Source organism: Coregonus lavaretus, assembly GCF_964263955.1.
Source record: "Coregonus lavaretus genome assembly, chromosome: 17".
Lineage (NCBI taxonomy): Eukaryota > Metazoa > Chordata > Actinopteri > Salmoniformes > Salmonidae > Coregonus > Coregonus lavaretus.
The window spans coordinates 28,936,700-28,961,446 of NC_140004.1; positions in this window are offsets into that span (position 1 = coordinate 28,936,700).

Genomic DNA, 24,747 nt, shown 5'->3' on the forward strand with positions numbered 1-24,747 from the left:
AGGAAAGCTGTTGGTCTGATGTGTATGAGGAAGTGAATCAAGATGCAGCACTGGAAGTATTTGTAGAATTATTCCTGCCAATTGTTGACAAGCATGCACCTGTTAAGAAATTAACTGTGAGAACTGTCAGAGCCCCCTGCATTGATGATGAATTTAAAAATGGTGTGGTTCAAAGAAATGATGCAAAAAAGGTGGTAAACAAGTCGGGCTGCTCAGCTCATTGGTTGACACACTGTCAACTGAGACATTTTGAGAATAAACTTAACAAAAATAAAAAATAAATTATATAACCAAACCAAGAAAAAATTACATTAAAAAAAATAATACTTTGAAGTACCTTAAATGATATCATGGGCAGAAAACCTCATTTATCTCCATCATTCATTGAAGTTAATGGATAATTTATAACAAAACCTTTCGATATTGCCAATCATTGAAATGTCTATTTCACTAGTAAAGTGGAAAAACTGTTCAATGACAACATTGAACAGTGACCCATCATATTTTTGTATAAAATATCTAATAATGAAAGAGAAGGATTGCTGTTTTGAATTTCGTCAAGTTAGTGTGGGAGAGGTGGAAAAACTTTTGTTATCCATCAATAATGATAAGCCACCAGGTATAGACAACCTTGATGGGAAACTATTGAGAATGGTAGCAAATTGTATTGCCACCGCTATATCTTTAACTGCCTAAAAATAGTAAAGCACCCTTTGCTGGCTCTAAAAGCCACCCAATCAGTTTGATGCCTGTTCTTAGTAAACTGATGGAGAGAATTGTGTTTGACCAAATACAATGCTATTTGTCAGAGAACAATTTAACTGCTGACTTTCAGCATATATAGAGAGAATGGCACTCAACTTGTACTGTACTGACTCAGATGACTGATGATTGGTTAAAATAAATGGATAATAAGATGATATTTGGAGATGTATATATATTTGTATTCTGTACAGGTTTACTTCTTTTCACTCTGTCATTTAGGTTAGTATTGTGGAGTAACTACAATCTTGTTAATCCATCCTCAGTTTTCTCCTATCACAGCCATTAAACTCTTGTAACTGTTTTAAAGTCACCATTGGCCTCATGGTGAAATCCCTGATTGGGTGTATTGATACACCATCCAACGTGTAATTAATAACTTCACCATGCTCAAAGGGATATTCAATGATATTCAATGAGTTTTTGTATTTTTACCTATCTACCAATACACTCTAACCGCTGGGCTACCTGCCGCCTAACTGACATCAACAACATCCATGCCAGTCTTTCCTGGTTGAGGGTTGACAAGAGACTGCCTGCTTCTCTTGGAGTTTTTATGAGAAATATTACTGTAACGAAAATTCCAGACTGTCTGCATAATCAAATAACATTCAGCTCAGACACTCATACATACTCCACAAGACATGTCACCAAGGCTCTCTTCACAGTCCCCAAGTCCAAACCAAATTTACGGCAACGCACAGTATTATACAGAGCCATGATCGCATGGAACTCCCATCTCCAATTATTAATAGAAAACAATTACCTTTAAAAGCGGATTAAACAACATCTCATGGAACGGCGGGGACTGTGAGGGGACACACACAAACACACACAGATACGCTAACACAAATTATTCTTTGTTGTATTATTTGTATTATTTTGTAGTTGTATTGTTTGTATATATATATTTTTTAATTTGTGTGACATTCCTTGTCTATCTGTCACGTTGTATAATGATTAGAAGACAGGCGCAGGAATACGTATCCGTTTTTTTTATTACTCCACCCAACACAAGGTACGTCATGATAAATGACGGGGATGAAGCCCAAAAACAAACACGTATATATATGAGCAGTGTATATAACACAGGGATGTTCTCCAAATAAAAGAGCGAGGTGTAAACCTCCAAACAATACACGGGACGAGACCCGTAATAACAAGAGCACAATACACGGTACTCACGAGACCAACGGACATGGGACAATAATCGACAAGGACAATGGGGAACAGAGGGCACATACACTACCGTTCAAAAGTTTGGGGTCACTTAGAAATGTCCTTGTTTTCGAAAGAAAATCATTTTTTTTGTCCATTAAAATAACATCAAATTGATCAGAAATACAGTGTAGACATTGTTAATGTTGTAAATGGCTATTGTAGCTGGTTTTTTATTTAATATCTACATAGGCGTACAGAGGCCCATTATCAGCAACCATCAGTCCTGTGTTCCAATGGCATGTTGTGTTTGCTAATCCAAGTTTATCATTTTAAAAGGCTAAATGATCATTAGAAAACCCTTTTGCAATTATGTTAGCACAGCTGAAAACTGTTATGCTGATTAAAGAAGAAATAAAACTGGCCTTCTTGAGACTAGTTGAGTATCTGGAGCATCAGCAATTGTGGGTTCGATTACAGGCTCAAAATGGCCAGAAACAAATAACTTTCTTCTGAAACTTGACAGTCTATTCTTGTTCTGAGAAATGTAGGTGTGTCCATTAAATAGTACCCACAAAGTCTCAACATCAACAGTGAAGAGGCGACTCCGGGATGCTGACCTTCTAGGCAGAGTTGCAAAGAAAAAGCCATATCTCAGACTGCCCATCTTAATCTTTTCTTTTTATTGGCCAGTCTGAGATTTGGCTTTTTCTTTGCAACTATGCCTAGAAGGTCAGCATCCCGGAGTCGCCTCTTCACTGTTGGCGTTGAGACTGGTGTTTTGCGGGTACTATTTAATGAAGCTGCCAGTTGAGGACCTGTGAGGCATCTGTTTCTCAAACTAGACACTCTAATGTATTTCTGCTCAGTTGTGCATCGAGGCCTCCCACTCCCCCGACATGCTGCACCAGCAGCGGGATGACACCGGCCTCGGGGACGACCACAGGAACACGGTGCGGGTTGGTCAGGGCGCCGACTGTGAAAATCCCTGGTCAGCGAAGCATCCAGGAGGTCCACCGCAGGAAACCAGCACTGCTCCTCTAGGCCGTACCCCTTCCAGTCGATGAGGTACTGGAGACGCCCCGCCCAATGCCTCGAATCCAGGACTTCACGGACCGAGTACGCCGGACCTCCCTCAATGTCCAGAGGAGGAGGTGGGGCGTCACTGGGTCCAGCCTCAGCGAGGGGACCAGGCACCACTGGCCTGAGGAGAGACATGAAAAGTCGGGTTAATGCGGTAATCAGCATGGAGTTGCAAACGGTATGTTACCTCATTAACCCTCCTCAGGACTTTAAACGACCCCACAAACCGCGGGCTCAGCTTCCGGCAGGGCAAGCGGAGGGGCAGGTTCCGGGTGGAGAGCCAGACCCGGTCGCCTGGAGATAAAACAGGCGCCTCACTGCATTGGAGGGTTACTGCCGCTGGAGACGAGTGTGCACAGCGTTCCAGATCTCCTCAGCGCACCGAAACCACTCGTCCACCGCAGGGGCCTCGGTCTGGCCCGGATGCCAAGGTGCCAGGGCTGGCTGATACCCCAACACATACTGGAAAGGAGTGAGGTTAGTGGAAGAGTAGCGGAGGGAATTCTGCGCGTACTCAGTCCAAGGTAGAATATCCACCAATTCCCCCGGCCGGTCCTGACAGTAACAGCTCAGGAACCTGCCCACTTCCTGATTGACCCTCTCCACCTGCCCATTAGCTTGAGGACGGTACCCGGAGGTGAGACTGACCTTGACCCCCAGGCGTTCCATGAACGCTTTCCATACGAGTGAGGTGAACTGAGGACCTCGCTCTGACACAATGTCCTCTGGGATCCCGTAGTGCCGGAAGACGTGCGTAAAAAGAGCCTCCGCTGTTTGCATGGCCGACGGGAGCCCAGGCAGAGGAAGTAGGCGACAAGCTTTGGAAAACCGGTCCACAACGATGAGAACGGTGGTGTTCCCCTGGGAGGGGGGAAGGTCAGTGACAAAGTCCACTGAGAGTTGAGACCAGGGTCGTTGTGGAACCGGCAGGGGAAGGAGCTTTCCATAAGGGAGATGTCTGGGTGTCTTAGACTGGGCACAGATGGAGCAGGAAGAGACCGAAACCCGGACATCCCTAGCCAAGGTGGGCCACCAGTACTTCTCAGTCAGGCAGGCGATGGAATGGCCTATCCCAGGATGACCCGACACAGGTGCCGTGTACAGTCAGGAAAGGAGGCTGTCCCGCACACCCATGGGCACGTAGGCGCGGATCTTCTGGCACTGTGCAGGTGCGGGTTCCATACGCAGGGCCTGCCGTATGTTGGCGTCCAAGTCCCACACCACTGGCGCGATGATACGGAATGGAGGGATGATCGGAGTCTCCTCTCCCTGCCTCTCCTCTGTGTTATAGAGGCGAGACAGGGCGACCCCCTTCACGTTCCTTCGAGCCTGGAATTGGAACCAGGCGAAGAATAGAGCCCACCTGGCCTGTCTCGGGTTTAGCCTCTTCGCTGCCCTGATGTACTCCAGGTTGCGGTGGTCCGTCCACACCACGAAAGGGTGTTTGGACCCCTCCAGCCAGTGCCTCCACGCCTTCAGAGCCTTCTTGACCACAAAGAGTTCTCGGTCCCCTACGTCATAGTTCCTCTGGGCGGGGCGTTCCTCTGGGTGGGGTTCCTGTGTGCAGGGAAAGCACTGCCCCGACTCCTACTTCGGAGGCATCCACCTCGATGATGAAGGGGAGTGAGGGGTCGGGATGTGCCAGCACGGGAGCAGTGGTGAAGCGTGCCTTCAGCGTCTCGAACGCCCTCTCCGCCTCCGCCGTCCAACAAAGCCGCTGGGGACCTCCTCTCAGCAGGGAGGTAAGAGGCGCGACCACCGTGCTGAAGCCCCGGATGAACCTCTGGAAATAGTTGGCGAACCCCAGGAATCGCTGGACTGCTTTCACAGAGTTGGGTATGGGCCATGATCTGACTGCGCTGACGCGTTGCTCCTTCATCTTCACTCCCTCCGTGGATATGAGGTAGCCGAAGAAGGACACAGACCGCTGGAAAAACAAACACTTTTCTTGTTTAATATAGAGATTGTTTAACATAGAGATTATGCTCCAACAGTCTTCCCACACATTACGAGACACTTGTAATGCCCCGTGGTTGTGGAAAAGGCTGTTTTCCATTCGTCGCCTGCACGAATGCGCACCAGATTGTAGGCGCTCCTCAAGTCCAATTTCGTGAAGTACTGCGCCCCGTGCATTTGATCGACGATGGTTGGGATGAGGGGTAAAGGATAGCTGAACTTAAGGGTGACTTTATTCTGTATTTGATAATCAATGCAGGGGCGCAGTCCCCCATCTTTCTTCTTTTCAAAAAACAAGCTTGAGGAGGCTGGTGACTTAGAGGGGCAGATAAACCCCTGCTGGAGGCTCTCCTGTACGTACACTACCAGTCAAAAGTTTGGACACACCTACTCATTCAAGGGTTTTTCTTTAATTTTACTATTTTTTACATGTAGAATAATAGTGAAGACATCAAATCTATGAAATTACACATATGGAATCATGTAGTAAACAACAAAGTGTTAATCAAATCAAAGTATATTTTATATTTGAGAATCTTCAAATAGCCACCCTTTGCCTTGATGACAGCTTTGCACACTCTTGGCATTCTTTCAATCAGCTTCACCTGGAATGCTTTTCCAACAGTCTTGAAGGAGTTCCCATATATGCTGAGCACTTGTTGGCTGCTTTTTCTTCACTCTGTGGTCCGACTCATCCCAAACCATCTCAATTGGGTTGAGGTCGGGGGATTGTGGAGGCCATGTCATCTGATGCAGCACTCCATCACTCTCCTTCTTGGTAAAATAACCCTTACACAGCCTGGAGGTGTGTTGGGTCATTGTCCTGTTGAAAAACAAATGATAGTCCCACTAAGCCCAAACCAGATGGGATGGCGTATCGCTGTAGAATGTTGTGGTAGCCATGCTGGTTAAGTGTGCCTTGAATTCTAAATAAATCACAGACAGTGTCACCAGCAAAGCACCCCCACACCATAACACCTCCTCCTCCATGCTTTACGGTGGGAAATACACATGCGGAGATCATCCGTTCATCCACCGCGTCTCACAAAGACACGGCGGTTGGAACCAAAAATCTCAAATTTGGACTCCAGACCAAAGGACACATTTCCACCTGTCTAATGTCCATTGCTCGTGTTTCTTGGCCCAAGTAGGTCTCTTCTTATTGGTGTCCTTTAGTAGTGGTTTCTTTGCAGTAATTCGACCATGATGGCCTGATTCACACAGTCCCCTCTGAACAGTTGATGTTGAGATGTGTCTGTTACTTGAACTCTGTGAAGCATTTATTTGGGCTGCAATTTCTGAGGCTGGTAACTCTAATGAACTTATCCTCTGCAGCAGAGATAACTCTGGGTCTTCCATTCCTGTCGCGGTCCTCATGAGAGCCAGTTTCATCATAGCGCTTGATGGATTTTGCGACTGCACATTTTCCGTATTGACTGACCTTCATGTCTTAAAGTAATGATGGACTGTCGTTTCTCTTTGCTTATTTGAGCTGTTCTTGCCATAATATGGACTTGGTATTTTACCAAATAGGGCTATCTTCTGTATACCACCCCTGCCTTGTCACAACACAACTGATTGGCTCAAACGCATTAAGAAGGAAAGAAATTCCACAAATTAACTTTTAAGAAGGCACAGCTGTTAATTGAAATGCATTCTAGGTGACTACCTCATGAAGCTGGTTGAGAGAATGTCAAGAGTGCAAAGCTGTCATCAAGGCAAAGGGACGGCTACTTTGAAGAATCTCAGAATTTGTTTAACTATTTTACGGTTACTACATGATTGTGTTATTTCATAGTTTTGATGTCTTCACTATTATTCTACAATGTAGAAAATAGTAAAAAAAATTAAACTTGAATGAGAAGGTGTGTCCAAACTTTTGACTGGTACTGTAGGTCTCCATGGCCTCGCTCTCCGCATAGGATAGGGGATAGACGTATCCTCTCGGGAGGGCTGCGTCAGACAGCAGGTCAATGGCACAGTCCCAGAGGCGATGAGAAGGCAGGCGTGTAGCCTGGGTCTTAGAAAAAACCCTGTGCAGGTCCTGGTATTCCTCCGGTAAATCCACTTGAGTGGCGTGGTCCGGACTTTCCACCGTAGTGGTGTTGACAGACACCGCGAGACACCTCCCTGACACTCCTGTGACCAACCCAGCAGTCTCCTCCCAGACCAGGAAATAACAGGGTTATGCCAACTCAACCAGGGGAGACCTATAATCAAAAAGGTGATCTGTTCTAAATGAGTGTCATGGGTCAGCAGAGAAATGGGAACAGTGATGGGATGTACGAGCCTTGTCCCTATTGGACGATTATCCAGGGCTCGAACAGGAATGGGTGACTGTAGGGGAACCAAAGGAATGCGGAATGCAGTGGCCAGTGCGCTATCGGGAGTGAGGGGCTAGGGTATTGAGGGAATTTAATGGGAAAACACACTGGTTGAGTCGACAGAAAAGGAGAGGAGATCTTGCATCTTGGAGCAGGGGAATTCCCTGGCTTGTCACCTCCTCGCCTATTAGTGGATAAAGGGCAGGTCGGGGAGAAATGACCCCTTTCTCCACAATAGGAGCAGAAGCCCAGATTCCTCCTTCTCCCACGCTCTGCCTTGGGAAAACGTGCTCCCTCTGTACCTCCTCATGCAGTCCGCTGCGGAAAACGGTGACCAGAGCCGACTCATTCCATCCGGTGGAGGCCGCGATGGTCCAGAACTCCAGGGCGGACTCTGAGGTGGTCCTAGATCCCTGGCGTAGTTGGATTAGACGCTCACCCCCCTCTCGGCCCTCCACAGGATGATCAAACACCGAGCGGAAGAGGAGGGTGAAGCGCTCGTAGGACTCGACCTCGGGTCCGCCCGTTTCCCAGACCGCGGCACCCAAGTCCAGGGCCCTTCCGGTCAGTGCCGAGATGACCGTGGCAACCCTGTCTCTCCCGGAGACAGCCTTGGTGTAGCGAGCGAGGTACAGGTCGCACTGCAGAAGGAATCCCTTGCATCTCGCTGGTGCGCCATCGAAGTGCTCCGGGAGGGACAGGGGTATTCCGCGGACCGGCTCAGATGGGAAAGAGGCAGGTAGTGGTGGTGTGGGTACTGGTGCCAGAAGCGGTGCTGGAGACTGGAGGGACTGCATATTCCTCTCCAAATGCAGGATGGTTGCCAGCATGCTGTCCATGGTGCTGTCGAGTCTGGAGAGACAGTCCTTGTGATGCTGGACTGTCTCTATGATGGTCACCAGCTCTGCCTTTCCCACTGTCTCCATTTTACTGGGTCAATTATTCTGTCATGTTGTATAATGATTAGAAGACAGGCGCAGGAATACGTATTACGGTTTTTTATTACTCCACCCAACACAAGGTACATCATGAAAAACGACGGGGACGAAGCCCAAAAACAAATGTGTATATGTACACTGCTCAAAAAAATAAAGGGAACACTTAAACAACACATCCTAGATCTGAATGAATGAAATAATCTTATTAAATACTTTTTTCTTTACATAGTTGAATGTGCTGACAACAAAATCACACAAAAATTATCAATGGAAATCAAATTTATCAACCCATGGAGGTCTGGATTTGGAGTCACCCTCAAAATTAAAGTGGAAAACCACACTACAGGCTGATCCAACTTTGATGTAATGTCCTTAAAACAGGTCAAAATGAGGCTCAGTAGTGTGTGTGGCCTCCACGTGCCTGTATGACCTCCCTACAACGCCTGGGCATGCTCCTGATGAGGTGGCGGATGGTCTCCTGAGGGATCTCCTCCCAGACCTGGACTAAAGCATCCACCAACTCCTGGACAGTCTGTGGTGCAACGTGGCGTTGGTGGATGGAGCGAGACATGATGTCCCAGATGTGCTCAATTGGATTCAGGTCTTCCTCTTGCAGGAACTGCTGACACACTCCAGCCACATGAGGTCTAGCATTGTCTTGCATTAGGAGGAACCCAGGGCCAACTGCACCAGCATATGGTCTCACAAGGGGTCTGAGGATCTCATATCGGTACCTAATGGCAGTCAGGCTACCTCTGGCGAGCACATGGAGGGCTGTGCGGCCCCCCAAAGAAATGCCACCCCACACCATGACTGACCCACCGCCAAACCGGTCATGCTGGAGGATGTTGCAGGCAGCAGAACGTTCTCCACGGAGTCTCCAGACTCTGTCACGTCTGTCACATGTGCTCAGTGTGAACCTGCTTTCATATGTGAAGAGCACAGGGCACCAGTGGCGAATTTGCCAATCTTGGTGTTCTCTGGCAAATGCCAAACGTCCTGCACGGTGTTGGGCTGTAAGCACAACCTCCACCTGTGGACGTCGGGCCCTCATACCACCCTCATGGAGTCTGTTTCTGACCGTTTGAGCAGACACATGCACATTTGTGGCCTGCTGGAGGTCATTTTGCAGGGCTCTGGCAGTGCTCCTCCTGCTCCTCCTTGCACAAAGGCGGAGGTAGCAGTCCTGCTGCTGGGTTGTTGCCCTCCTACGGCCTCCTCCACGTCTCCTGATGTACTGGCCTGTCTCCTGGTAGCGCCTCCATGCTCTGGACACTATGCTGACAGACACAGCAAACCTTCTTGCCACAGCTCGCATTGATGTGCCATCCTGGATGAGCTGCACTACCTGAGCCACTTGTGTGGGTTGTAGACTCCGTCTCATGCTACCACTAGAGTGAAAGCACTGCCAGCATTCAAAAGTGACCAAAACATCAGCCAGGAAGCATAGGAACTGAGAAGTGGTCTGTGGTCACCACCTGCAGAACCACTTCTTTATTGGGGGTGTCTTGCTAATTGCCTATAATTTCCACCTGTTGTCTATTCCATTTGCACAACAGCATGTGAAATGTATTGTCAATCAGTGTTGCTTCCTAAGTGGACAGTTTGATTTCACAGAAGTGTGATTGACTTGGAGTTACATTGTGTTGTTTAAGTGTTCCCTTTATTTTTTTGAGCAGTGTATATAACACAGCGATGTAACCCAAACAAAAGAGCGAGGTGTAAACCTTCAAACAATACACGGGACGAGACCCGTAATAACAAGAGCACAATACACGGTACTCACGAGACCAACTTGTCATGTTTTGTGTTTTTTGTGGACCCCAGGAAGGGTAGCTGCTGCTTCTGCAAGAGCTAATGGAGATCCAAATAAACATTGATTATTGATCCATTCCATAAAGTAGGCTACCACTTAAACTTATCAGACAACCAAAAAAGAAAAATATATGTTGACATTGCTAGATGTTTTCATCCTGGAAATATCCTTTGGGAATTGATGTAGCATGGCCTACTGTTTTTATCATAAGATGAGAGGTAATTCATATTTTTTGACCGACCAGCTAACAAATGCAACTGTCAGTATGCCTCAAGATTGCATTAGCCCATTGAGCTAAAGCCTGTGCATCAGCTCTGAGAACTAACACAAGTCTTCAAATCTCAGTCAAGGTAAAGGTAGTTATCATGCAGGCTTAGTTCACTAAACCACCTTTGCTACAAAATTAGATGGCTGTATGGGTCTTCTCCACTGACAACAACAGAGAGGAAGGGAGGAGAGGAGGACAGACAGCAGGAGAGATAAGAGAAGAGTGGCAGAGAGATAAAGGTTAAGAGAGGGAGGAAAGGAGGGAGGGAGATACTACATCAGTGTGTATTGACCCAGAGGTGTGTGTTAAACTAATCTCGCAACATGATGAGGTATTGCTCTTCTACCCACTCAATAAATATGCCAGCATGCCCTGACACAGCACACATACCCACGCAGACATTCTACATAGGTAAGCAGGCCCACCAGGAAGGCAGGCACACACGCACACACAAAGTTCAATAAACACCTAGCAGAATAGTTTAGTTTTGGTCTGTTTATGATACTATAGCTATTATGCCATATAGCAGCATGTACTGTAGTATAATTTATAGACCCAACTGTGCTGCGGCCTGCAGGCAGCTCTTAAACCTTGTTAATCTGAACCTGTGTCTGCCTGTTCTGTGTGTGTGAACCTGTACCTTTGTACTTCAACAAGTACGATACATCATTTAAATCCCCTCTATGCTCTATTATTCCCATTACCTCTCCTGCCTAACAAGACCCCGGGGAACCACAGCTCTCAAAGACACAGAGGAGAGTTAGGAGGAACAGGAGGCAAAGGAGGATGAAAAGGAGTACGTGTTTATCTGAAGTGCTCTGACAGCCTCTGTATATGACACGACATACAGATGTAGGATCTTCATTTGACCAGTTCTGTCACAGCAAAATAATTCTGCAGCAACAGGATTTGAACATTAAGTCCATTCACACTGTTCCACCGATGTAGTTTTGCTATTAGCTGATCTAAATGAGGCTACATGAAAAGTGCAATGCTGTTAATATAACCACATTTATATAAATCCTGCAGCACAAGACAATTCTCAGCAACAACAGAGTGATCAAATTAAGATCCCAAGTCTGTAGGCTTGTTATTATGGGTCATCACAGTTTACGACAACCAACCATTCCCAGGTGACAACTGATGTAAAACGATTTCATAGATATCTTGGCTGAATGCTTTTTCGCCTATCAGACTACTTCATGTAGGTCAGGGTTCCCCAATAGGCGGCTCGCGGCTCCCCCCCAAGTTTTCTGAGCAAAATAATTATTAATTTAGAAAATCTGTTCCCAAGTATTCCCCGCATAAATAGAGAGGCATATGTGATCGTATCCCAATGTAATCAAGGATAAAAATGGTTCTGTTTTTGTCAAATAAAATATCTGTTTGGGATTCTTGCGGTAAATTTGCAGTGTACAAATTATTTATATCTATGTTCTGGCCCCCAACAATCCAGTGGTGCGTGTCTCCAGTCCGGTGGCGCCCGTTCCTGCTCCTCGCACCAAACCAGTGGTGCGTGTCTCCAGGAGCATGTACGGCCCGTACCTGCTCCTCGCACCAAACCAGTGGTGCGTGTCCCTAGCCTGGTAAGGCCTGTGCCTGCTCCTCGCACTAAACCAGTGGTGCGTGTCGCCAGTCCGGTGCGCCCCGTACCTGTTCCTCGCACCAAACCTGTGGTGCGTGTCTCCAGTCCTGTATGGCCCGTACCTGCTCCTCGCACCAAACCAGTGGTGCGTGTCGCCAGCCTGGTGCGCCCCGTACCTGTTCCTCACACCAAACCTGTGGTGCGTGTCTCCAGTCCTGTACAGCCCGTACCTGTTCCTCGCACCAAACCAGTGGTGTGTGTCCACAGCCCAGTGTGTCCTGTGCCAGCGCCCCGCACTGGCACAAAGCCACCAGTGATGATCCATGGCACGAAGCCTCCAGTGATGATCCATGGCCCGAAGAGTCCAGCTCCGGTCAGCTGCTCCACTCCAGAGCCAGAGCAGTCTGCTCCACCGGTGCATAGTCCAGCTCCGGTCAGCTGCTCCACTCCTGTGCCAGAGCAGTCCGCTCCACCGGTGCCAAATCCAGCTCCGGTCAGCCGCTCCACTCCAGTGCCAGAGCAGTCCGCTCCACCGGTGCCTAGTCCAGCTCCGGTCAGCTGCTTCACTCCAGTGCCAGAGCAGTCCGCTCCACCGGTCCCTAGTCCAGCTCCGGTTATCTGCTCCCTACCAGAGCCGGGGCAGTCCACTTCACCAGTGCCCAGTCCGGGTCCGGTCGTCTACTCTTCCCCCATGCCGGAGCCATCCACTCCACCGGGGTCCGAGCCGGAGCCAGACGTCAACCCCTCTCCAGGGTTGGGGGCTCCTACACCAGGGTCCAGACAGGACTTGGTGCATCACGGGAGGACTGCTGGGCCAGGACCAGACGTCAGCCCCTCTCCAGGGTCGAGGCCTCCCACACCAGGGTCCAGACAGGGCTTGGTACATCGTGGGAGGACTGAGAAGAGGAGCATCGTGCCGGGGTCCAGACCGGACCGGGCGTGCAACGGGAAGGCAGGATGGGAGAGGAGTTTACTGCCTACGTCACGTCCGAAGCTGGAGCCGGAGCCGCCACCGAGGCTGGAAGCCCAAACGGACCCTCCCCTAATGAGTCAGGTTTTTGCGGCCGGAGTCCGCACCTTTGAGGTGGGGTACTGTCACGCCCTGACCTTAGACATCACCTGTATTCTCTGTTTGGTTAGGTCAGGGTGTGATTTGGATAGAATCTAGTTTATTCTATTTCTATGTTGGCCGGGTGTGGTTCCCAATCAGAGGCAGCTGTCGATCGTTGTCTCTGATTGGGGATCATACTTAGGCAGCCATTTTGCCTACCTTTAGTTGTGGGATCTTGTTTCTGTTTCAGTTTAGGCTTGTTGCTGTTAGCCTTTAGAACTTCACGGTCAGTTGCTTTTGTTATTTTGTCAAGTGTTTATTTAATAAATATTTTTTATTTTAAATTTTTAAATTTTATTTCACCTTTATTTAACCAGGTAAGCCAGTTGAGAAGTTCTCATTTACAACTGCGACCTGGCCAAGATAAAGCAAAGCAGTGCCATAAAAACAACAACGACAGAGTTACATATGGGTTAAACAAAACATAAAGTCAAAAATACAACAGAAAATATATATACAGTGTGTGCAAATGTAGCAAGTTATGGAGGTAAGGCAATAAATAGGCTATAGTGCAAAATAATTACAATTTAGTATTAACACTGGAATGATAGATGTGCAAGAGATGATGTGCAAATAGAGATACTGGGGTGCAAATTAGCAAAATAAATAACAATATGGAGATGAGGTTTTTTATTTTTATTTTTATTTTTTATTTTCACCTTTATTTAACCAGGTAAACCAGTTGAGAACAAGTTCTCATTTACAACTGCGACCTGGCCAAGATAAAGCAAAGCAGTGCGATAAAAACAACAACACAGAGTTACATATGGGGTAAAACAAAACAAAGTCAAAAAAATACAACAGAAATACATATATATACAGTGTGTGCAAATTTAGCAAGTTATGGAGGTAAGGCAATAAAATAGGCTATAGTGCAAAATAATTACAATTAGTATTAACACTGGAATGATAGATGTGCAAGAGATGATGTGCAAATAGAGATACTGGGGTACAAATGAGCAAAATAAATAACAATATAGGGATGAGGTAGTTGGGCGGGCTAATTTCAGATGGGCTGTGTACAGGTGCAGTGATCGGTAAGGTGCTCTGACAACTGATGCTTAAAGTTAGTGAGGGAGATAAGTGTCTCCAGCTTCAGAGATTTTTGCAATTTGTTCCAGTCATTGGCAGCAGAGAACTGGAAGGAATTGCGGCCAAAGGAGGTGTTGGCTTTGGGGATGACCAGTGAGATATACCCGCTGGAGCGCAGACTAAGGGTGGGCGTTGCTATGGTGACCAATGAGCTAAGATAAGGCGGGGATTTGCCTAGCAGTGATTTATAGATGGCCTGGAGCCAGTGGGTTTGGCGACGAATATGTAGTGAGGACCAGCCAACAAGAGCGTACAGGTCACAGTGGTGGGTATTATATGGGGCTTTGGAGACAAAACGGATGGCACTGTGATAGACTACATCCAATTTGCTGAGTAGTGTGTTGGAGGCTATTTTGTAAATGACATCGCCGAAGTCAAGGATCGGTAGGATAGTCAGTTTTACGAGGGCATGTTTGGCAGCATGAGTGAAGGAGGCTTTGTTGCGAAATAGGAAACCGATTCTAGATTTAACTTTGGATTGGAGATTCTTAATGTGAGTCTGGAAGGAGAGTTTACAGTCTAACCAGACACCTAGATATTTGTAGTTGTCCACATACTCTAGGTCAGACCCGTCGAGTGTAGTGATTCTAGTCGGGTGGGCGGGTGCAAGCAGCGTTCGGTTGAAGAGCATGCATTTAGTTTTACTAGTGTTTAAGAGCAGTTGGAGGCTACTGAAGGAGTGTTGTATGGAATTGAAGCTCGTTTGGAGGTTTGTTAACACAGTGTCCAATGAAGGGCCAGATGTATACAAAATGGTGTCGTCTGCGTAGAGGTGGATCTGAGAGTCACCAGCAGCAAGAGCGACGTCATTGATATACACAGAGAAAAGAGTCGGCCCAAGAATTGAACCCTGTGGCACCCCCATAGAGACTGCCATAGGTCCAGACAACAGGCCCTCCGATTTGACACATTGAACTCTATCTGAGAAGTAGTTGGTGAACCAGGCGAGGCAGTCATTTGAGAAACCAAGGCTATTTAGTCTGCCAATAAGAATGCGGTGGTTGACAGAGTCGAAAGCCTTGGCCGGGTCAATGAAAACGGCTGCACAGTACTGTCTATTATCGATCGCGGTTATAATATCGTTTAGGACCTTGAGCGTGGCTGAAGTGCACCCATGACCAGCTCGGAAACCGGATTGCATAGCGGAGAAGGTACGGTGGGATTCGAAATGGTCGGTGATCTGTTTGTTGACTTGCCTTTCAAAAACTTTTGAAAGGCAGGGCAGGATGGATATGGGTCTGTAACAGTTTGGATCTAGAGTGTCACCCCCTTTGAAGAGGGGGATGACCGCGGCAGCTTTCCAATCTCTGGGGATCTCAGACGTTACGAAAGAGAGGTTGAACAGGCTAGTAATAGGGGTTGCGACAATTTCGGCGGCTAGTTTTAGAAAGAAAGGGTCCAGATTGTCTAGCCCAGATGATTTGTAGGGGTCCAGATTTTGCAGCTCTTTTAGAACATCAGCTGTCTGGATTTGTGTGAAGGAGAAGCGGGGGGGGGGGGGCATGGGCAAGTTGCAGCAGAGGGTGCAGAGTTGGTGGCCGGGGTAGTGGTAGCCAGGTGGAAAGCATGGCCAGCCGTAGCAAAATGCTTGTTGAAATTCTCGATTATTGTAGATTTATCGGTGGTGATAGTGTTTCCTAGCCTCAGTGCAGTGGGCAGCTGGGAGGAAGTGCTCTTATTTTCCATGGACTTTACAGTGTCCCAAAACTTTTTGGAGTTAGTGCTACAGGATGCAAATTTCTGTTTGAAAAAGTTAGCCTTTGCTTTCCTAACTGCTTGTGTATATTGGTTCCTAACTTCCCTGAAAAGTTGCATATCGCGGGGGCTATTTGATGCTAATGCAGTACGCCACAGGATGTTTTTGTGCTGGTCAAGGGCAGTCAAGTCTGAGGAGAACCAGGGGCTATATCTGTTCTTAGTTCTGTATTTTTTGAATGGGGCATGTCTATTTAAGATTGAGAGGAAATTACTTTTAAAGAACAACCAGGCATCCTCTACTGACAGAATGAGATCTATATCCATCCAGGATACCTGGGCCAGGTCAATTAGGAAGGCCTGCTCGCTGAAGTGTTTTTGGGAGCGTTTGACAGTGATGAGGGGTGGTCGTTTGACCGCGGACCCGTTACGGACGCAGGCAATAAGGCAGTGATCGCTGAGATCCTGGTTGAAGACAGCGGAGGTAGTTGGGTGGGCTAATTTCAGATGGGCTGTGTACAGGTGCAGTGATCGGTAAGGTGCTCTGACAACTGATGCTTAAAGTTAGTGAGGGAGATAAGAGTCTCCAGCTTCAGAGATTTTTGCAATTCGTTCCAGTCATTGGCAGCAGAGAACTGGAAGGAATGGCGGCCAAAGGAGGTGTTGGCTTTGGGGATGACCAGTGAGATATACCTGCTGGAGCGCATACTACGGGTGGGTGTTGCTATGGTGACCAATGAGCTAAGATAAGGCGGGGATTTGCCTAGCAGTGATTTATAGATGGCCTGGAGCCAGTGGGTTTGGCGACGAATATGTAGTGAGGACCAGCCAACAAGAACATGTACGCATACCACGCTGCACCTTGGTCCAATCCTTTATACAACGAACGCGACAGCCGAATACAACAGGTGTAGACCTTCCCGTGAAATGCTTACTCACAAGCCCTTAACCAACAATACAGTTCAAGAAATAAAGTTAAGAAAATATTTACTAAATAAACTAAAGTAAATATAAAATAAAAAGTAACACAATAAAATAACAATAACGAGGCTATATACAGGGGGTACCGGTACCGAGTCAATGTGCGGGGGTACAGGTTAGTCGAGGTAATTTGTACATGTAGGTAGGGGTAAAGTGACTATGCATAGATAATAAACAGCGAGTAGCAGCAGTGTAAAAATAAAGGGGGGGGGGGTCAATGTAAATAGTCAGGGTGGCCATTTAATTAATTGTTAAGCAGTCTTATGGCATGGGGGTAGAAGCTGTTAAGGAGCCTTTTGGACCTAAACTTGGCGCTCCGGTAACGCTTACCGTGTGGTAGCAGAGAGAACAGTCTATGACTTGGGTGACTGGAGTCTTTGACCATTTTTTGGGCCTTTCTCTGACACCGCCTAGTATATACAGTGAGGGAAAAAAGTGTTTGATCCCCTGCTGATTTTGTACGTTTGCCCACTGACAAAGACATGATCAGTCTATAATTTTAATGGTAGGTTTATTTGAACAGTGAGAGACGCATGTACATTTTTAAATAAATTGATTAGCATTTTAATGAGGGAAATAAGTATTTGACCCCTCTGCAAAACATGACTTAGTACTTGGTGGCAAAACCCTTATTGGCAATCACAGAGGTCAGACGTTTCTTGTAGTTGGCCACCAGGTTTGCACACATCTCAGGAGGGATTTTGTTCCACTCCTCTTTGCAGATCTTCTCCAAGTCATTAAGGTTTCGAGGCTGACGTTTGGCAACTCGAACCTTCAGCTCCCTCCACAGATTTTCTATGGGATTAAGGTCTGGAGACTGGCTAGGCCACTCCAGGACCTTAATGTGCTTCTTCTTGAGCCACTCCTTTGTTGCCTTGGCCGTATGTTTTGGGTCATTGTCATGCTGGAATACCCATCCACGACCCATTTTCAATGCCCTGGCTGAGGGAAGGAGGTTCTCACCCAAGATTTGACGGTACATGGCCCCGTCCATCGTCCCTTTGATGCGGTGAAGTTGTCCTGTCCCCTTAGCAGAAAAATACCCCCAAAGCATAATGTTTCCACCTCCATGTTTGATGGTGGGGATGGTGTTCTTGGGGTCATAGGCAGCATTCCTCCTCCTCCAAACACGGCGAGTTGAGTTGATGCCAAAGAGCTCGATTTTGGTCTCATCTGACCACAACACTTTCACCCAGTTCTCCTCTGAATCATTCAGATGTTCATTGACAAACTTCAGACGGCCCTGTATAAGTGCTTTCTTGAGCAGGGGGACCTTGCGGGCGCTGCAGGATTTCAGTCCTTCACGGCGTAGTGTGTTACCAATTGTTTTCTTGGTGACTATGGTCCCAGCTACCTTGAGATCATTGACAAGATCCTCCCGTGTAGTTCTGGGCTGATTCCTCACTGTTCTCATGATCATTGCAACTCCACGAGGTGAGATCTTGCATGGAGCCCCAGGCCGAGGGAGATTGACAGTTATTTTGTGTTTCTTCCATTTGCGAATAATCACACCAACTGTTGTCACCTTCTCACCAAGCTGCTTGGCGATGGTCTTGTAGCCCATTCCAGTCTTGTGTAGGTCTACAATCTTGTCCCTGACATCCTTGGAGAGCACTTTGGTCTTGGCCATGGTGGAGAGTTTGGAATCTGATTGATTGATTGCTTCTGTGGACAGGTGTCTTTTATACAGGTAACAAGCTGAGATTAGGAGCACTCCCTTTAAGAGTGTGCTCCTAATCTCAGCTCGTTATCTGTATAAAAGACACCTGGGAGCCAGAAATCTTTCTGATTGAGAGGGGGTCAAATACATATTTCCCTCATTAAAATGCAAATCAATTTATAACATTTTTGACATGCGTTTTTCTGGATGTTTTTGTTGTTATTCTGTCTCTCACTGTTCAAATAAACCTATCATTAAAATTATAGACTGATCATTTCTTTAATAATAAATAATAATAATATGCCATTTAGCAGACGCTTTTATCCAAAGCGACTTACAGTCATGCGTGCATAAATTTTTTGTGTATGGGTGGTCCCGGGGATCGAACCCACTACCTTGGCGTTACAAGCGCCGTGCTCTACCAGCTGAGCTACAGAGGACCAGTCAGTGGGCAAACGTACAAAATCAGCAGGGGATCAAATACTTTTTTCCCTCACTGTAGGTCCTGGATGGCAGGAAGCTTGGCCCCAGTGATGTACTGGGCTGTACGCACTACCCTCTGTAGCGCCTTACGGTCAGATGCCGAGCAGTTGCCATACCAGGCGGTGATGCAACCGGTCAGGATGCTCTCGATGCTGTAGAACTTTTTGAGGATCTGGGGACCCATGCCAAATCTTTTCAGTCTCCTGAGGGGTAAAAGGTTCGGCCCTCCTTTTCCTGTAGTCCACGATCAGCTCCTTTGTCTTGCTCACATTGAGGGAGAGGTTGTTGTCCTGGCACCACACTGCCAGGTCACTGACCTCCCTATAGGCTGTCTCATCATTGCCGGTGATCAGGCCTACCACTGTTGTGTCGTCAGCAAACTTAATGATGTTGTTGGAGTCGTGCTTGGACACGCAGTCGTGGTGAACAGGGAGTACAGGAGGGGACTAAGTGCGCACCCCTGAGGGGCTCCACTGTTGAGGATCAGCGTGGCAGATGTGTTGTTGCCTACCCTTACCACCTGGGGGCGGCCCGTCAGGAAGTCCAGGATCCAGTTGCAGAGAGAGGTGTTTAGTCCCAGGGTCCTTAGCTTAGTGATGAGCTTTGTGGGCACTATGGTGATGAACGCTGAGCTGTAGTCAATGAATAGCATTCTCACATAGGTGTGCCTTTTGTCCAGGTGGGAAAGGGCAGTGTGGAGTGTGATTGAGATTGCGTCATCTGTGGATCTGTTGGGGCGTAATGCGAATTAGAGTGGGTCTAGGGTTTCCGGGATGATGGTGTTGATGTGAGTCATGACCAGCCTTTCAAAGCACTTCATGGCTACCAACATGAGTGCTACGGGGCGGTAGTCATGTAGGCAGGTTACCTTTGCTTTCTTGGGCCCAGGGACTATGGTGGTCTGCTTGAAAGATGTAGGTTCTACAGACTCTGTCAGGGAGAGGTTGAAAATGTCAGTGAAGACACTTGCCAGTTGGTCCACGCATGCTCTGAGTACATGTCCTGGTAATCCGTCTGGCCCCAGGGCTTTGTGAATGTTGACCTGTTTAAAGGTCTTGCTCACATTGGCAATGGAGAGTGTTATTTACACAGTCGTCCGGAACAGCTCATGCTCTCATGTATGCTTCAGTGTTGCTTGCCTCGAAGCAAGCATTAAAGGCATTTAGCTCGTCTGGTAGGCTTGCGTCACTGGGCAGCTCGTGGCTGGGTTTCCCTTTGTAGTCCGTAATAGTTTGCAAGCCCTGCCACATCCGACGAGCATCAGAGCCGGTGTAGTAGTATTCAATCTTAGTCCTCTATTGACGCTTTGCCTGTTTGATGGTTCATCTGAGGGCATAACGGGATTTCTTATAAGTGTCCGTATTAGTGTCCCGCTCCTTGAAAGCGGCAGCTCTAGCCTTTAGCTCGGTGTGGGTGTTGCCTGTAATCCATGGCTTCTGATTGGGATATGTACGCACGGTCACTGTGGGGATGACGTCGTCGATGCACTTATTGATGAAGCCGGTGACTGAGGTGGTATACTCCTCAATGCCTTTGGATGAATCCCGGAACATATTCCAGTCTGCACTAGCAAAACAGTCCTGTAGCGTAGCATCCACGTCATCTGACCACTTCCGTATTGAGCGAGTCACTGGTACTCCTTTCTTCTTTTTTCTTTTTTTTTGTACACCTTTTTTTTCTCCCCAATTGCGTGATATCCAGTTGGTAGTTACAGTCTTGTCCCATCGCTGCAACTCCCGTACGGACTCGGGAGAGGCGAAGGTCGAGAGCCATGCGTCCTCCGAAACACGACCCTGCCAAGCCGCACTGATTCTTGACACACTGCTTGCTTAACCCGGAAGCCAGCCATACCAATGTGTCGGAGGAAACACTGTTCAACTGGCGACCGTGTCAGCGGTCATGCGCCCTGCCCGCCAGAGGAGTCCACTGGTACTTCCTGCTTTAGTTTTTGCTTGTAAGCAGGAATCAGGAGGATATAATTATAGTCAGATTTGCCAAATGGAGGGCGAGGGAGAGCTTTGTATGCGTGTCTGTGTGTGGAGTAAAGGTGGTCTAGAGTTTTTTTGTCTCTTGTTGCACATGTGACATGCTGGTAGAAATGAGGTAAAAACTGATTTAAGTTTGCCTGCAATAAAGTCCCCGGCCACTAGGAGTGCCGCTTCTGGGTGAGCATTTTCTTGTTTGCTTATACCTTATACAGCTCATTGAGTGCGGTCTTAGTGCCAGCATCAGTTTGTGTGGTAAATAGACAGCTACGCATAATATAGTTAAAACTCTCTTGGTAGATAGTGTGGTTTACTGCTTATCATGAGGTACTCTACCTCAGGTGAGTAATACCTCGAGACTTCTTTAATATTAGACATCGCGCACCAGCTGTTATTGACAAATAGACACACACCCCCACCCCCACCCCTCGTCTTACCACAGTGAAGAGTAAACAGCAACAGTCTAAAGATTATTATTATTATTTTTAAGTCTGAACACATTGGAGTGAATACTCATAGTTTGTGTGTATGTGTGTGTGTCTGTGTGTGTGTGTGCATGTGTGTATGCATGTGAGTGAATGTGTGTGTGTGAGCATGTGTGTGTGTACCTGTGGGTGGAACAGTGTTAGTACTGAATGTACCAACCACTCCACAATCACTTACCATCTGCCTGGCAAATGCTACTAATTACACTGCAATTACCCAACATCCATTCCCATCACTTTCCCTTTCTGCCCATGTACGTACACTTACACACCACACACACACACACACGAAACACCCTGAAGACCTTTCCAAATCAGGGCTTCAGTCAGATGAAAATAACACTTGAGTATTTGGAGTATTTAGGGCCTATTAGAAGTGGTCTGGACTTCACTGCCAGGTAAAGCTGACACAGTCAGTGAGAAGCAGGACAGGTTATAGGCCTACAGGTAATACGCTAATACAGGTATACACTGAGGTATACTAGCTAGCTGGTAAAGAGAAGACGTACACAGATAGGGTATACAGAATAATTTGTTCCCTCATTGCTAATAGGCTACATCAGATGATAATGAAAAGACAAATAAGGTTTGTGTCACTATGATGCATCATGCCTAACAAAACATTTTCAAAAAGTCAAGGAGTGTGAATACTTTCTGAAAGCACTGTAACTCCATGGCAGCCATGATTGTGTCCCCTGTGCACTATTGACTAATTGTATTGACCCTGAGCTTCCACTGTTTACTCCTATGAAGGTCATACACAACAAATTCCAGTACGCACGCACAAAATGAAGGCCAATGGGATCGGTGGGATGATCACTTTCTGTTTTACAGGTTTGCACCCCTTACATTGCCCCAGGTGCTTTAGATAAAACAACTCAATAATATAATAGACTAGTTGATGAGGTAATGTAGGAGTAATAGCGGTTGAATTGTTGTGTTAATCAGTCAGCCAGTTGGGTCTCTCTGTGGGTGACGCAGACAGATGCAGTAAGCTTAGAAAAAGGTAATGTCCATCCATCCCTAGAAAGAGAGGGGGTGAGGGAGAGACTGAAAGTAGAAAAAGAGAGAGACAGAAGGGAAAGAGAGAGAAAAATAGAAAGATGGGAAAGAGAGTCAGTCAGTCTTCATCTGCAACGTCCAATTCCTGGGAATGACTGAGACACAGACACACATCAAAACACACACACACCTCCATCTCTCTGTGTCTGGTCATATTGCTGTTGTTGTGATGTAGTTCTAGAACTTCACAAGATGAGCAGCCTGTGTTTGTACTTCACGTCACAAATAGAATAAAAACAGGGAAAAATAAGACAAGTTTCTCTTCTCTTTGATGGCAGCAGTCACAGCTCTCAGTCAGTCAGTCTGGTAGAAATGCCAGGACACACACACACGCATGCACACACACACACGCTCGCACGCACTCACACACACACACACACACACACACACACACACACACACACACACACACACACACACACACACACACACACACACACACACACACACACACACACACACACACACACACACACACAGAGTACCTGGAGGACAACTCACACAGGAGCATAGGCACACTCACTGCTAAAAGAAAACACAGAAGAGACCTTCTTCACCACACTGTCTGTGTGGGTGGACCATTTCAGATTGTCAGTGATGTGTACGCCCAGGAACTTGAAGCTTTTCACCTTCTCCACTGCGGTCCCGTCGATATGAATAGGGGCATGCTCTCTCTGTTGTCTCCTGAAGTCCACGATCAGCTCCTTCATTTTATTGAGGGAGAGGTTATTTTCCTGGCACCACTATCTCAGATTACCGTGCAGCTTCCCACAGCGAAGTTGACACTGAGATTTAAAAACGTATAAAACCATAAGAGACTGTCAGCGAATACAGCAAAGAGCTGCTGTTTTATGAGTGAGTTCCTGTTTAAGTTTTTTTAATTCAGCACTGTCAACACTTTATTCACTCTATAAACCATAAGACGCGCTTCTCCCTATCCACTCATGCTACAAAGTGTATCAATATGCTTGCGTTATTATTAGAGGCTTGTGTCTTTTTTTAAATCGAAAAATATTTCACGTTCTCTGGTCATAGGAGTAACAACATCAATTGGTGCATTAGGCAGAAATAATTAAGTGCGACTCGAGTTTCGCAATCTGGAAGACAGTGTCTGCTTTTTTTCATTCTCCCTCTGCTGAGACTGACCATCAGATGCAGGCACCATCAGTCCAGGAAATTAAAAAGCAAATTATAATTTAAATTTATGCTCCCTCAGCTGTGCTACAAAACTTTTTTTTAATAGGTTAATGTTTTAAAAAAATCATAAGCGGTAGATCTCGGCCTGCATTTTGACTCAGAAAGTGATCTCGGCTCAAAAAGGATGGTGACCACTGCTTTAGAATAAAGGAGCTAATATGCTAGCAAGCCAATGACTGTCACGCCCTGGCTCTGGGGACAATGTTATGTTGAGCCAGGGTGTGTAATTCTAGGTTTGATTTTTCTATGTTGGTCTGAGTGACTCCCAATCAGAGGCAACGAGTGTCAGCTGGGTGTCTCTGATTGGGAGCCATATTTAACTGTCTGTCTTTCACGTTGTGTTTGTGGTTTCTTGTTCGTGTTGGTGTGTGTTTAACCATAGACGTCACGTTTTTCGTTTGTTGTTTTGATCGTGTGATCATTTAATAAATATAATATGTTCACCCGCAACGCTGCGCCTTGGTCTCTCCATGACGATCGTGACAGAAGAAACCACCTAAACCAGACCAAGCAGCGTGTCCAGGAGCCATCGCTGGCAGATCTCCGTGGCAGCCTCGACTGGGTCAAGCCTAGTGAGGAGCAGAGAGGGTGGACTTGGGACCAGTTGAGGAGGAGCTTCGACTGGGTCAAGCCCATTGAGGAGCTGAATGGCGAGAGTTGGAGACAGAGGAGCGAGAGTTGGGCGAGAACGATGGAGGCCTGGCCTACGGGGAGGAGAGACCCCCAGAAAAATTTTTTGGGGGGGCTCACGACGTCGGGGCAGCAGGAGGCCGCGATAGAGCGGTCCAGCGGGTTGGCAGAGGAGGCCGCCAGGTTACGGGAGTCACTGGTCACCAGGGGGAAGGAGGTTGTAGAGGCACGGCGAGAGGTACTGGCGTGTGTTGCCAGTCCGGTCCGGCCTGTTCCTGATCCTCAAGTAGGGCCAGTGGTGTGTGTTCCCAGTACGGTCCGGCCTGTTCCTGCCACTCCCACCAAGTCAGTGGTGCGTTTCGTCAGCCCGGCGCGGCCCGTTCCTGCTCCCCGCCCCAAGTCAGTGGTGCGCGTCGTCAGCCCGGTCTGGCCCATTCCTGCTCCCCGCACCAAGTTAGTGGTGCGCGTCGTCAGCC